Here is a 13,529-nt window from a genome sequence, read left to right as displayed (position 1 = left end):
GATCTTGATTTGCATCCCAACTCTGGGCGAGTCAGACCTCCTCTGGGCTTCATCTGTAAAATGGGGGCATTGGATTCAGTGACCTCTGAGGTAACTTCCAGCTGTATGATATGGAGGAAGAAGATAGTGGGAGTAAACTGGGTGTTTAGGGGTGGGGAAAGAATGAGATGGAGATGGTGGGATGGGGACAGGGTGGGGGGAGTAGATAGAGAATATGGGAATATGGAGAAAATAGGATAGGGTAAGCAAGCTATGGGTACGTTTGTCAGTCAGCATGGTCTACATTGAATGTGAAGTTTTATATTTTTTATGGAATATTTAACTTTATTGATTGATTAAAATGGTCTCAGAAACTTGGAGGTGTCCTGGTGTGTGTGTGTGTGTGTGTGTGTGTGTGTGTGTGTGTGTGTGTGTGTATGAAAGACAGAGACAGAATGATAGAGAACAAAAGAGAGAGAATGGCAGGGGCGGGGAACATGGAGACACAGACAGGGTGTTAGGTGAGCCTTGATCTCACTGCTGTTGAAACTTTGAACAGAGTCCCCAAGAAACACTTCAAGGACTTACAATCATCCTGCCCCCATGTAAAGTGGAATTGTGTGGAGGAGGGGAACCAAAGACGGGGCCCTCCAGGGAGAGGACATTTGGATAAGGAGGGGGGGAGGGAAAGAACCAGATGTATGGCTCCTTCACCAAGCAGGAGTCCCCTCCCCCCATAAATGCGCTTCAGCCAACAATCAGTGACTATTGTGTACAGAGGGGGACACATGAACTCATAGTCCTCGCTTGGTGCCCCTGTCCTTGTTCAACCCCAGACTGGTTTGACAACCCCTGCCCCGAGGGGAAGCCAAGCTCCAAAGCATCTTTTGTCAGCCTCTGGACTTCATGCCTCTCTTTTCTGTGCCCCTACCCACAAAAAGGTTCTGATAACCCTGTCAGTAGTGGCAGCTGTTCTGAGGAGGAAAGAGCCTCCTTTGGCCTTGTGTCCTGAATCAGAAGACCTGGCTCTGATATGTTCTACCTTCCGTGTGTGTTGGGAAAGTAGCTTAAGGAAACAGGGCCAGAGAAGTCTGTAAAATGGGTTGCTTTTAAGACCCACCTCATAGGATGATGGTGAAGAAAGAACTTTGTAAATCTTAGAAGTACCAGCAATGTGAGCAGTTACTCATTATCACCCTAGCCAAGGAATTTGGGGGGGACATCTTCTATGTATCAGGCACCCATAGGCCTTAGGAATACAAGGGCAAAAATATAATTAGCATTTATATAGTGCATTAAGGTTTACAAGCACTATACAAATATCTCATTTTATCCTCATGACTACCCAGTGAGGTAGGCACTATTATTCTCATTTTGTTGAGGAGGAAGCTGAGACTAAGAGAAGTTATGAAGGTCACATAGCTAGTGTCTGAGGCAGGATTTGAACTCAGGTCTTCCTAACTCCAGGTCCAGTATTGGATGTACTGTGCCACCTAGCTGACCCCAGGGAGCTTACAACATGCATAAATTAAAAAAAATACCAATACATTTTTTTTTGTCATTAACAAGTAGGAGAATCAGGAAGACGCTTTTTTTTTTTAGGAAGACACTTTTTTTATACAAGGACATGGCACTTGAGCCTGACCTGGAAGGAAATTGGAGATTTCAAGAATTAAGAGATAAGGAGGAGGAAGGAGATGAATTCAGCAGTTGGGGACAACCTGTGCAAGATGGCTGGCGGTATGTCAGCCAGAAGGCTGGATGGACAAGAATAGAGAGTTTATGAGGGAGAGGCAGGTGAAATCAACCTGGTTTGGAGCCAGATTATAAAGGGCTTTAAATGCCAAGTAAACAAGTTTCTATTTAATGCTAGAGGCAATAGGGAGGCAGTGAAGCTTCTTGAGCAGAGTGACATGGTCAGACCTGTGTGTTAGGAATATTAGTATTGTAGCTGTATGGAAACTAGATTGGAATTGGAAGAGCTTGGAGTGAGGAAGACCAGTTAGGAGGGTTATTACAATAGTCCAGGGGAGAAATGATTACCTCTTGAACTAATGAAGTTGCTATGTGAGTGAAAGAAGGAGACAGATGGGAGAAATGTGGTGGGAGAAAAAAAATCAACAAGACTTGGGAACTGGTTTAATTTGAAGGATGGAGGAGAATAAAGAGTTGAGAGCTCAGAGGTTAAGAACCTGAGTGATTGAAAGGATGATAGTGCCCTCTATTGAATTAGGGAAGTTAGGAGGAAGGGTGGCCTTGGGGGAAAGTAGAGTTCTGTTTTGAATATGTTGAGTTTAAGATGCCTGTGGAGCAGAGAGATGGACATTTCCAGTTGGTGCAGCAGGAATGAAGCTCAAGAAGAAGATGAAGAATGTTATTGTCCCATAAGAGGATACTTTCAGAGACTGGCAGAGCTCTAACTGGGGCCAAGCGACCAGGCTTTTGCCCCCAGGGTGCCAACATGGAGGGGCATGTATTCTTTTCATGACAGTCTTCTGGTCTATCATCTTGGATCTCTGAATCTCCTGTAGGCCCTCGTGACTTTCAGTCGTTTCTTGAGGGACCATCTATGCCAGTGCCCTACTATCCTGCCACCTGCTTGACACCTGCCCCCCAAGGTCAGTGGTCATCACCCATGCCTCAGCAACTAGACTAGACTCTCTTCCCTTTCCTGGAGCAACTGTACTCAGTTGAGGAAACTACTTTGTGGCTGTCTCACAACTCCCTCTAGTTATACCTGTGGGAACTAGAGATGTTTAGCATGGAGAAAAAACACAGTGCCATGCTATCCTGTGGAGAAAAGGTTAGACATCCCCAACAATGTGGTCATCCTGCCTTGAAGACTTCCAGAGAGGGGTAAGCTACTACTCTTCAAGGCAGCCCCTGGCACTTTTGGATGGCTCTAATTGTAGGAAGTGGGACTTATCAGAATGTTGGGGGCAGGGAAGGTTGCCCTGCTGGCAGCTCTAAGTTTAGTTTACTTCTAAAGGGATCCAGTCTACAGGGTGGCCATTAGAGTTTAGAGTACTTTAGGTCTCTGGGAGGACGTTGGCATCAGGGAAAAGCAGCAGATTGTTTATAGGCTATTGTGAATCTCCTATGTGTTTTGCATTTTCTGCGGGATGGAAACAACCCATCCCATACTAGTTATTTGCACTGTTATCCAGGGAGCTGTTAAGCTTGTTACATATATCTGTAGAACCTTCACAATGGCATAATGAGCCAAAAAGTTTTTGATATTTTGGGGGGTGGTGCCCAAGATTGGACCTAGTCTGTGTAAAACCAGAGCTTGTGGGTGTGGGGACATGACTTACACCTGGAAGAGACAGCCAATAATGGCACAGCAAGAGGGAGGAAGGAAATAAGCAATTATTAAGCACCTACTATGTACCAGGCACTGTGTTAAACACTTTGCAAATATTATCCCATTGATCTTCACAACAATCCTGGGAGATAGGTGATATTATTACCCCCATTTTACAGTTGAGGAAACTGAGGCAGAAAACATTTAAATTACAGGCCCTGGGTTGTACAGCTAGTAAGTATTTGAAGCTGGATTTGAACTCAGGTCTTCCTGACCAAGGAATGTATACAGCCCAACCTGAGACACTAGGGAACATAAGGAGCCAGGGCAAGGGTTGGGGTAAAGGATGCATCTGGATCCAAGCCACAAGTGAGGCAAGGATGTAACCAAGTCACACTTGCCAGGTCTTGTTGATTCTTCTTCCATGACATCTCTCATATCTATCCCTTTCTCTCCACTCATAAAGCCACTACCCTTGTCATAACTCCTCATGACCTCTCATTTGGACTATTGCAATAGCTTCTTTAATTGATCTCCTTATTTCCAGTCTCTCCCCACTCCAGTCAGTCGATCAATCAGCAAACATTAACCACACACTATGTGCCAGGTACTGGTGAGTTCACTACTTCTCCCCCCTCTCCCCAGTTGCCTCCAGCAAATCTTTCTGACTTCCTTGGGCTGTGGGGAGGGAGGTGGGGTATATGTATTTATGTGTGCTTTTTTTGGGGGGGGACCCTAATCCTGGTAGACCACTGGAGTTTAAACAGGAAGGAAAAATGGCTGGTGAGAAAGCTCCCTCTCTTCTTCCCCAGCTCACTATTCCTCTGCACTCTTATACTGGTAGTCCCCAGGACTCAGGAATTCACCTCTGCGTAGATATTCCCAGCAATCTAATCGGGTAGCTCCAGGTCTGGATCTCAGCACTTTTGCAAAGCTGTCCTAGATGCTGCTACTAGCAGTTCAGGGCACAAGTGTGGACTGAATCACCTAACAAGGTGATTCCCAAAGCCTGTTGTGGCTTGCCCCTAGGGCAGATTCTCTCTGGCATGGGGAACCCAGAAACCCTAGACCCAGAGTCAAAGGCCATTCTAATGCACGCTGGACTCGCTGAAATATTCTGCCTTTGTGCTTTTCGATCCCTCACTAGGGCAAAGGAAGGAAATAGGGAACTAGTGTGGTATAGTGGAAAGAACTTTGATGTCAGAGACAGTTGGTTTGAATCTCATCTCCAACATATATGCTACCCATGTAATCTTGGGCAAGTCACTTAAACTCTAAGGGTCTCAATTTCCTCAACTGTAAAATAAAAGGGTTGAGCAGGGGTGGTGGCACACAACTCTAATCTCAGCTACTGGGGAGCCTGAGTCAGACAGATCTTGAATTGGGAATTCTTAGCTGCAGTGGGCTAAGCCAACTGTATGTCCTCACTCAGTCCAACTTCAGGCCTTGGTCAGAAACAGAGCAGGTCAAAACTCCAGCGCAGATTAAGGATGAGAGAAGACCATGAGTAGCTCCACCCAGTGTATCTTTAGCCTGGGGGAGATAGAGAGACCCAGTCTGATGATGATGATGATGACTATAACAATAAAAGTTTGGACTAGATGTCATCTGACTCCATCTCCATGAACTTTTGAAATTTGCACCTGTGCTCAAATTGTGCCACTGCTTGGGTCTCATTTAGCGGGTTCCCTTACAAAATTTCCAGGGTTCCCCACAAAGGAAATGTGTTGTAGAGACTCACTTAATTAGATTTCAAGAGACCTGAAGAAACCCTTAGACATATAGACAACGCATATAATCTCTGACTGAAGCTAAATTCTCCTACTGCAATTTCTCCTTACCTGGGTCTAATAATCCTGGCGTGTCCTTCTGGAAAGATGTGGGGAAAGCTCTTTGTAAGCCATAGAGCACTATAGCAACGGGAACAATTATTTTTCTAAAAAAAATCCACGGTTTTATGGGGATCTCGCGTTTTCCCATAACCTACGTCACTCCCGGTTCCCCCACCCCCCAGCCAGTGCTTCCTTCTAGACCTACGAGCGAGTCCTTCCTCGAAACAAAGGAGCTGTTCTTTGCTCTCTGCTGGGGGCGTGTGATAAGGTTAAAACAGCCCCTCCTTAGTCTGCAGTAAGAACTGTCTCCGCTCCAGCCCACGGGAGGGGCACTCAAGACCGCAGAGATCGCTGGGAGTCAAGGAGCTGAATGGTCTGTCCCGGGAATCCTAGATAATGTAGTTCTTAGCGTCTTGTGCGCAGGCGTCACAAGGTTCCTAGCCAGAACGTAGGTGAGCCCAGGCCAATCCTGCCCAGCTCCCAGCAACTGAGCCTGTGGAATGAACGGGCCTGGGCTCTGAGGATTTGGAGGAAGGCATCGCACGGAGCCATACGGTCCTCTTTCTTACCCTTCAGGCTGGAGGATTCATTTCCAAATCCCTCCACCACCAGCAGCAGCGGCAGCAGCCTAGTGTTCCAGTTCCGTCTCTGCTCACCCAGCCAGCCCCTCCTTTCTAAAGTACAACTCAAATACGAACTCCTCCAGGAAACCTTTCAGCATCTCCAGACCTCCACTTTGGCAATGACATTCCAGCCAGTACTTCTCTGGCTGTGTCAACCTCCCCACTCCAAACTCCACTGGCTTCCGATTACCTCTAGGATAAAATGTATGCTTCTGTTTGCCATTCAAAACCTGTCACAACCAGGCCCCTTACCACCTTTCCAGTTTTTTATACATTGCTGCCCTTCACACAGTCCAGCTATGCCCATCTATTTGCTATTCCTCACACAAATCACTCCATCTCCTGACTTCGGGCTTTTTTTTTTTTTGCACTGGCTGTCCCTCATACCTGTAATGCTCTCCTCAGATTTTTGGGATCCCTGGTTTCCTTTAAGACGGCTCCAATGGCACCTTCAGCGGGAGGCTTTCCCTGGTCCTTCAGGATGTTCCCTTGAAGATTATCTTCTATCTACTTTATAGGGATCTTGTATACAGGCAGTCCCAAAAGTTTTGGTGCAGTCTTAAACATTAGAGCTTAAAACGGCACTAAGACTTTTGGACACCTCATACACCTATTCAACAATCTATATCCCCACACCCCCTCCACTAGAACTTAAAACTCGCAACAGCAGGGGCTGTTTTATTTTTGTCTTTGCATCCCTAGTGACTAGCATAATACCAGGCACAAAGCAGGTACTTAATAAAATAATTGATTAATGGGTCTTTATTGAGAATATGTGTTTATCCCCACTCCTGGAGTGGAAGGATTGTCTTACTTTTGTATCTTCCTCAGCACCTAGCAGTGCTATGCATACAGTAGGTGCTTAATAAATTACACATGAAAGAATGAATGCATTTATAACATTTTAATCTGATGTACTGGGGGAACTGGCCTATGTGGTGCCCAGTCCTTGTGGTATGATATTTGTACCAGATAATTCTTGCCTGGCTCCAGTTCAACATGAGTAACTTCGGGGAATCAGGTTTCAGTCATGATGACTCAAAGTTAGTACTATGTGTAATGAAAAAACCTTCTAACTGGCTTCAAAGACAGATGGACTGATGATTCATGATTTGTGAGCTGGATCTGAGTGTGCTTAGAAAAGGTGCAATAGGATCTCTTTTGAGTGAATTGGGATAAGGAGTAGCTGGCCCCTTCCCTAGCTGGCCAATGGTATCTCTGTTGCTCTTGTCTTTTGTTCTTTCCTAATCTTTAGTTGATAGGAGTGCCCAGGTTACCAGTGAGTTCAGGATGTTCTGAGGTTCATCAGAAGTCCTACCAATAGTCATAACAGAATGGTAGTCAAGGAGTCTACCAAAACGGTATTGGTGGTGGCAGCATCTGCATTAGGTGTGGAGGTCTCTCAGGAAAATGAACAAGGTAGGATCAAAGAAACATGGCTCCATATATAGCCTCTTTTTCTTTTTTTTTTTATAGCCTTCCCTCCCATCCCCCCACCTGAGACTTCTAAGTGGTTGAAAGACAAGGAATGCTGAGTGATGGTAGAGCACCTTAGGGAGAACAGATGTCACACCATGTTCTAGAGTCCTGTGAAGGCTTAGAACTACTATGATGGCCTTCTAAGGATTGGACTGATGAGCTGGGAAGAACTTTACCTGAATTTTGTTGATTCTGAGAAGGGGGGCAAATGTTCTGCCCTTCCCTTCCTTTTCTCCCCCCCCACCCCCCATGAGCCTTGGTATGGCTAGGAAATTTCTTTGTCTGAAGGGAAGATCCTGGAGGGAAGAAGTGGTTGGCAATATCTATTTTCATATTATGAAAGAGTTCTAGTTTTCTAGGCATTTTATTTTATGTACATTAAAGCTTCATTCATCAAATGCTGTGTGTCTGAATCAATATGGAAACAGAGAGGGGTGGAGGAGGGAGTAAAATATAATAATTTCCACAATTTAATATTTCATTGCATTCCCCTAGATTTGAATTAGAGGAAGGGAAAATAGTGAAGAGGCTTCTGAGCCAAAAGAGAAACTGGCACTATTTTTTTGAGAGTGGGATGGGAAGTGAGATGACTCAGGCATTTTTAGTGTTAGTGGCCATCTGTACATCACAACCTGTTGAAAACTCAGTTTATGAGCATATACAGCTGACAAGGAGGAATAGCTTCAGTCCAATACCCCTGGTGGCTAACTCAGATACTGTACTCAAGTTAATTCAACTAGATTTTAACCTTTGTAACAGCACAAATGAACCACAAAAAACCTAGTGTTTCTTCCCCAATCCCTAGGCTTTGTTAGAATGAACTTTCTGAAGAAGGAATATCAACTGGACTCTAATCCGTGGGAGAACTGGTTTGTTCTAAGATAGCCTAGAGCAAGGGTGGGGAATCTGGGGTCTCAAGGCCACACATGGCCCTCTGGGTCCTCAAGTGTGGCCCTTTGACAGAACAAATCTGTTCTGTGATGTTTGGATTCAGTCAAAGGGCCGTACTTGAGGACCTAGGGGATCACATGTGGCCTCGAGGCCCCAGGTTCCCCACCCCTGGAGTAGAGATTGGGGAGGGAACGCTGGTCCTGTGTGCTGTATGAGCCCTATTATACATGGCTAGTACTCAGCACTCCTTGGGCTAGAGACTTTACCCTGTTACCTCTAGATTCAACTTTTTCCCAAAGTGATTTCTGCTCTTGGACCTTTAGGACATTCTTATTGTTTCTAGTCCTAATTGGGAGGGGGTAAGGAAGAGTTGTGATGAAAATTCTAAGGCCTTCTTCAAATAGAGAGTTTCCATTTTTACCCTTGTTCACTCATTCAGTCATTCAAAGTAGTTGTATGCTATGTGGAGGCTATGGCCTCCTGAGAGGTTATGATGTGATCCCAAGGGTAATATAAAGAATGGAAGGTTGAAAAAGTGGGTTACATCTCGCTCATTCCTCAATTACCATCCAAGGGGTTTGTCTTCTACACAATCACACATACCCTATACCCAACATACTTCAACTGGGCAGCAGCCCCTCAGTGAAGATATAACATAATCATTACAGAAGCACCCACAACAGCATCTGCATAGATACTATTTCAAAAATCCAACCCTACCATTTGCAACACTGTACAGTGGAAAGTATTGGAGACAGACAAGATGGACTTAAATTCTACCTCTGATTTGTACTCTGTGACCTTTAAGCTCTATCATTCATAATTTTCATTTTTGCTATTTATCATTTGTCTTTCCCAAAGAACACTGATTATTTATCATTTCCCTCCTCTACCAAAAGAGCACTGACCATAGAGACATAAAACATTGATTCAAATTCAAACTTTCTGTGTGACCTTAGGAAAATCACTTAACCTCTCTGGTCTTCAACTTCTTTGACTGTAAAATCAGGGGGTTGGACTATATGGTCTCTGAGCTCCCTTCAAGCTCTATATTCGAAATAGTTATGCTTGTGATTTGTAATTCTGCACTCTCACCCCTGATGACCTTGTGGCTGAGGCAGGCTCTGGATTCTGGGTGGTAAGATTAACCAACCCCTCTGCTTTTCATTTTGGGTGGGACAAAGTAAGGCAAGGAAAGATGATCAGGCTTGAATGGCTTGCTAGCTGCATTGCAGATCTCATTGCATAATCTTTTCCCCAAACCCATCCCTCTGTGGAACTTCACCATTTCTGTCAAGGGAATTACCATCTTTCCAGTTGTCCAGGTTCCCAACCTAAGTGTCATCTTTGATTCCTTGCAATTATCCACTCTGCATATTCAAGCACTTGCCAAATCTTCTTGTTTCTGTCTCCTCAATCAATCAGGGAACATTTATTAAGTGCTGACTGTGTATCAGGCACTGTGCTAAGTGCTTATAAAGAAAAAGGGAAAACAACTGGATGTGAAGGCACGTGCCTGTAATCCCTACTACTAGGGATCTCACTTGCCTTAACCCATTATCCATGTACTTGCCAAAGTGATTTTTCCTAAAGTTTAGGTCTGACCATGTCACCTATACCCATTCAATAAACTCCAGTTGTTTTCTATTGATTCTATAATTAAACATAGGGAGTTCCAGTGCTGGCCAGAGAATTAAGGATGTGCATCTGGTCTTCTGGCATATCTTTCCTTGGAAACCGCAGGGTAATGTTCCACCTTCAAAGGCACTGGGGACTCTAGTTACCTCTGCAGAAAGGCACCCACCCTGGGTAGAGGTATGTGCATCTTTTGCTACAGTTCCCAGACAATATGATGGGAAGTTCTATGAATTTCATACTTATACATCCAGCAAAGATGAATGGATTCCTGGAAAACACTAATAAACATATCCACCTTCATACAGCTCACTCTGAATTAGTTGGATATTGGAGACAAGAGTTTGGAGGTGTGATGAATAAAATCTTTCGTATTTGGAAATATGGTAATTTTGCTTATCAAACTAAAGTTCAAGAAGCCTTAGCCAAGGATAAAGAGTGGTAATAAAAATATATTTCCCAAAACCTACCACTTATGGTCCAACAGAAGAATGAAATAACTTATCTAGTACCATGGTGCAAAATAGTAAAGCTTCTTAAAGAATGAATCTATGAACTTGTTACCTTTCAGATGAAGCCTGGTGGGCCAGCTCTGTGGGGTGAACACTTTCAAAGAGCAGTGAATACACATATCCAGGTAGGCTATTTAAAATTGATTGGAGTTTTCCACACAGAATATGAAACACTTAATAGAGTTCATGTGCTTTGGTGGACTGAGACAGCAGACAGTCATGCCCTGAAAGACACAGATCCCATGAAGACACTTGGGTGGTGGCAGCTATTCAGAAGAGTTGCAATCACCTGAAATCTCATGAAAATATCCTCATTCCAGCACCATTTTCACCACTAAAGTAATGTTCTGCAGAAATATGAAGATACTCAGCATCTGCCTTATACCAGCAATTTCTTTCCTTTTTTTCAGAACTCAAATGACTTTATTACAAACTTATCACTACTGAGCCATTGGCCTCCCTTCTTTCCTCCCCAGGAAGCACAGGAAACAGTATCTTACACTCCCCTGATCCCAGCAAAGGGACTTGAATCTTGAGGCATAGGAGGGGAGGGAAGGGAAAGGTCTGAGACATGTAACTTTAGAAGCCTATGGCGGGAAGGGGGCAGCTAGGAGGCGAATGGGATAGAACACCAGCCCTAGAGTCAGGAGGACCTGGGTTCTAATCCAGCCTAGCCGTATGAACCTGGGCAAGTCACTTAACCCCAATTGCCTCCAAAAATAAAAACTTTAAAAAAAAAAAGCTTATCATTCTTGTCCTAACTGAAGGGATGGCCTCTTCTGAGGTTGTCTGGGCTCAGCTGTCACATTCTAGGTCTTCCATAATTCCAGTTTTCCTTTTCTTCTGCCGTCTAGGCTGTGCCTAAGTGGTCCTGCCTGGCTTCAGTGGGGCTTCCACCTCCATGGCAGTCTTCTCCTTCTGGGCATGCCTGATCCGTTGCAAAAATTTCTTTCGCTTCTTCCCAGACAGGGTAATGTTGGCCCGGGGGCACTGGACGCCGGCTTCTTGAGATGATGGCGAGTAACCAGCCCCTTGTTCACCACCGCCCCAACCCCCCGGTGCCTCCGCCGCCGCTCCCGTCTCAGCACCCGGCGCCGCTTGAACAACTGCTTTTTCAGCTCCGTCCGAGGCCGGTTTTTCTTCCCCCCGGGGGCCCCTATGGTCCAGCCGCCGAGCTCAGCGCAGCCACTCCAGCTTCCGAGGCTCCACCTACCAGCAATTTCTAATAAAGTTCCTTAAATTCACCTAATTTCTTGTTTTTATTTGACTAAATTAATGAACTGATTGGCTATGACAGCCCAGTTCACTGTCTGTGTGTAAGGCATGGGGCTGAACATGGGGCTAGAAGTTGGCTTCAATCTCTTCACCTCTCCCCTATCTCTAGTTTCAAGGTCCTTTCAACTGTTCAACACTTGGGGTGTATGGACAAAATCAGAATAGCTACTGGCTTCCAAGAGCTTTACTGTCCTGGTGCTGGTACTGAGAGGGACATTCTTCAAGTCATCATTGTTTCACTAAATCTTGATCATTTTCTTCAGTGACATTCCAGTGTCTGGTAGACTTATTGAAAATTTTTCTGGTTGTCTATTTGTTGTATTGCTAACATTACTGCATTAATTTTTTTTTCCTTTTTCTCCTATTGAATGTGTCATCTTTGCTTTCCTGGTATATCTTATACTCCAGTGATCTAATCTCATTTAAGTTATGAAACTAGCTATTTATTAGGTGAGAATGTACTTTTCCATGACCAAGATTACAAAAGAAAAAATATTTTTCTGCTGTTTCAAACCCATTTCTCTTGAGTACCATTTATTTTTACCTGATAAAGTTTATTTTATAATAGACATATATAAACATCAGGAAAAAATGTAAGTTTTCTCTCTGTAGAAAAAGTGCCAAAGTTGTCTCTGTATATAAAAAAACTATTTTACAATTTGTCAAAAATTACTCTCCATTGAAGTGTTCCTCTGACACCTCTACATCAGTGGTGTCAAATTCAAATGAAAACAGGGGACACTAATGCATACATAAGGATCCCTGTGGGATGCATATTAACTTAGAAAACCTCATATTGATACTATCTGTTGTATTTTATTTGTCAAATATTTCCCAATTATATTTTAATCTCATTTGGGCCTCACTTGCAAGTATTGTGGGCCAATGGGCCACATGTGTGACACCTCTTTTCTACATCACATATGCTCAAAGGTTATACCAGTAAAGCCTGAGTTCTGGCAGGTCCTACCAAATTAGAAAGATTTCAAGCATAGACCTGGCACCAGAATGTTGGTTATCTGAAGACCAGCTTTCTCATTTCAGGGAAGTTTATCACCAAAAGATACTTCCCCCACCCCCAGCATATCAACTAAAAAAAAAAAAGAGAGAGAGAGTACACATTGTAATATTTATCAGTGGAGAAAGTACTTACTCCAATGAAAACGTTTCTGTAAAAATATGCTGATAATAAGTAACACAAATTTGTTTTTCTTAAAAAAAAAAGAAGTTACGCTGGTATTTAAGGCCCTTTATAAAGTGGTTCAAACTTACCTTTCTAGTCTTATTAGACACTACTTCCTTTCCTGCACTCTGTAGTGAAAGCAAAATGTCTTTGCTGTTCTTCCACCTCCTAGGAAAATACAGCTAAAATATCTATATAGGAATAGGAAATAAAAGTTTGGTACCATTCCTTACATAGAACCATGTAAACAAAGAACTTAGGAAAGGTGAGTCTGCTTGCAGGGTCCACCTGATTCTGTGAGCAGGTACCACAAGAACTACTCCATCCATTGCTGGTATTACTTCTTCAGACCAGCACCTCAGGTTCCTGCACTTCATTTTGCAGCAAGGCTCAGTATTTCAGGGACCTGTAGATGAATGAGTTGAATTCTTTGGAGCAAAAGTCAAGGATCATGGGCATATGTGGTGATACCTAGGCCATCCAGTTAAATCCTCTTATTCTTACAGATGCAGAAACTGAGGTCCAGAAAAGATGAGGCTTGTTTAAGTTCACACAAGTAGCAGTATGGTTTCAACACCTTCACCTCTCCCCTGACTCCAGTTCCAGGGTCCTTTCAACTGTACCACACAGTCTATTCTTAACTTTCTTAACCCAGCAGTCTAGTCTATTCTCTGGGGTGGGGAGTGGGGGGAAATGAGAGACAAGAAGGTACTCAGTGTGGCCAGTGCCTGGTGCCCTTGTGTCCAGGAGAGAGAGCGAAATAGTAACAGAGACAGAGACAGAGAGACATAAAGACAGAGACATAGAGAGAGAGAG

At 43.9% G+C, this 13,529-nt stretch overlaps 1 protein-coding gene and 1 pseudogene across 1 annotated transcript in view; one reads left to right on the top strand and one right to left on the bottom strand.

Moving 5' to 3' along the window:
- Positions 1–5,555, bottom strand: part of M1AP (meiosis 1 associated protein) — a 139,947-nt gene extending 134,392 nt beyond the window's left edge. The window contains exon 1 of the mRNA XM_021005316.2: positions 5,125–5,555. The gene's annotated coding sequence lies outside the window, so the exon portion shown is untranslated. The remainder of the gene's footprint in view (positions 1–5,124) is intronic.
- Positions 5,556–9,855: 4,300 nt separating this feature from the next.
- On the top strand, positions 9,856–10,598 carry LOC110221033 (protein NipSnap homolog 3A pseudogene; annotated as a pseudogene).
- The last annotated feature ends 2,931 nt before the right edge of the window (positions 10,599–13,529 follow it).

Source organism: Phascolarctos cinereus, unplaced genomic scaffold (assembly GCF_003287225.1).
Source record: "Phascolarctos cinereus isolate Bilbo 61053 unplaced genomic scaffold, phaCin_HiC Scaffold_9;HRSCAF=440, whole genome shotgun sequence".
Lineage (NCBI taxonomy): Eukaryota > Metazoa > Chordata > Mammalia > Diprotodontia > Phascolarctidae > Phascolarctos > Phascolarctos cinereus.
Note: the sequence above shows the minus strand (reverse complement) of the source record. Positions and strands in the feature narration are given on the sequence as shown.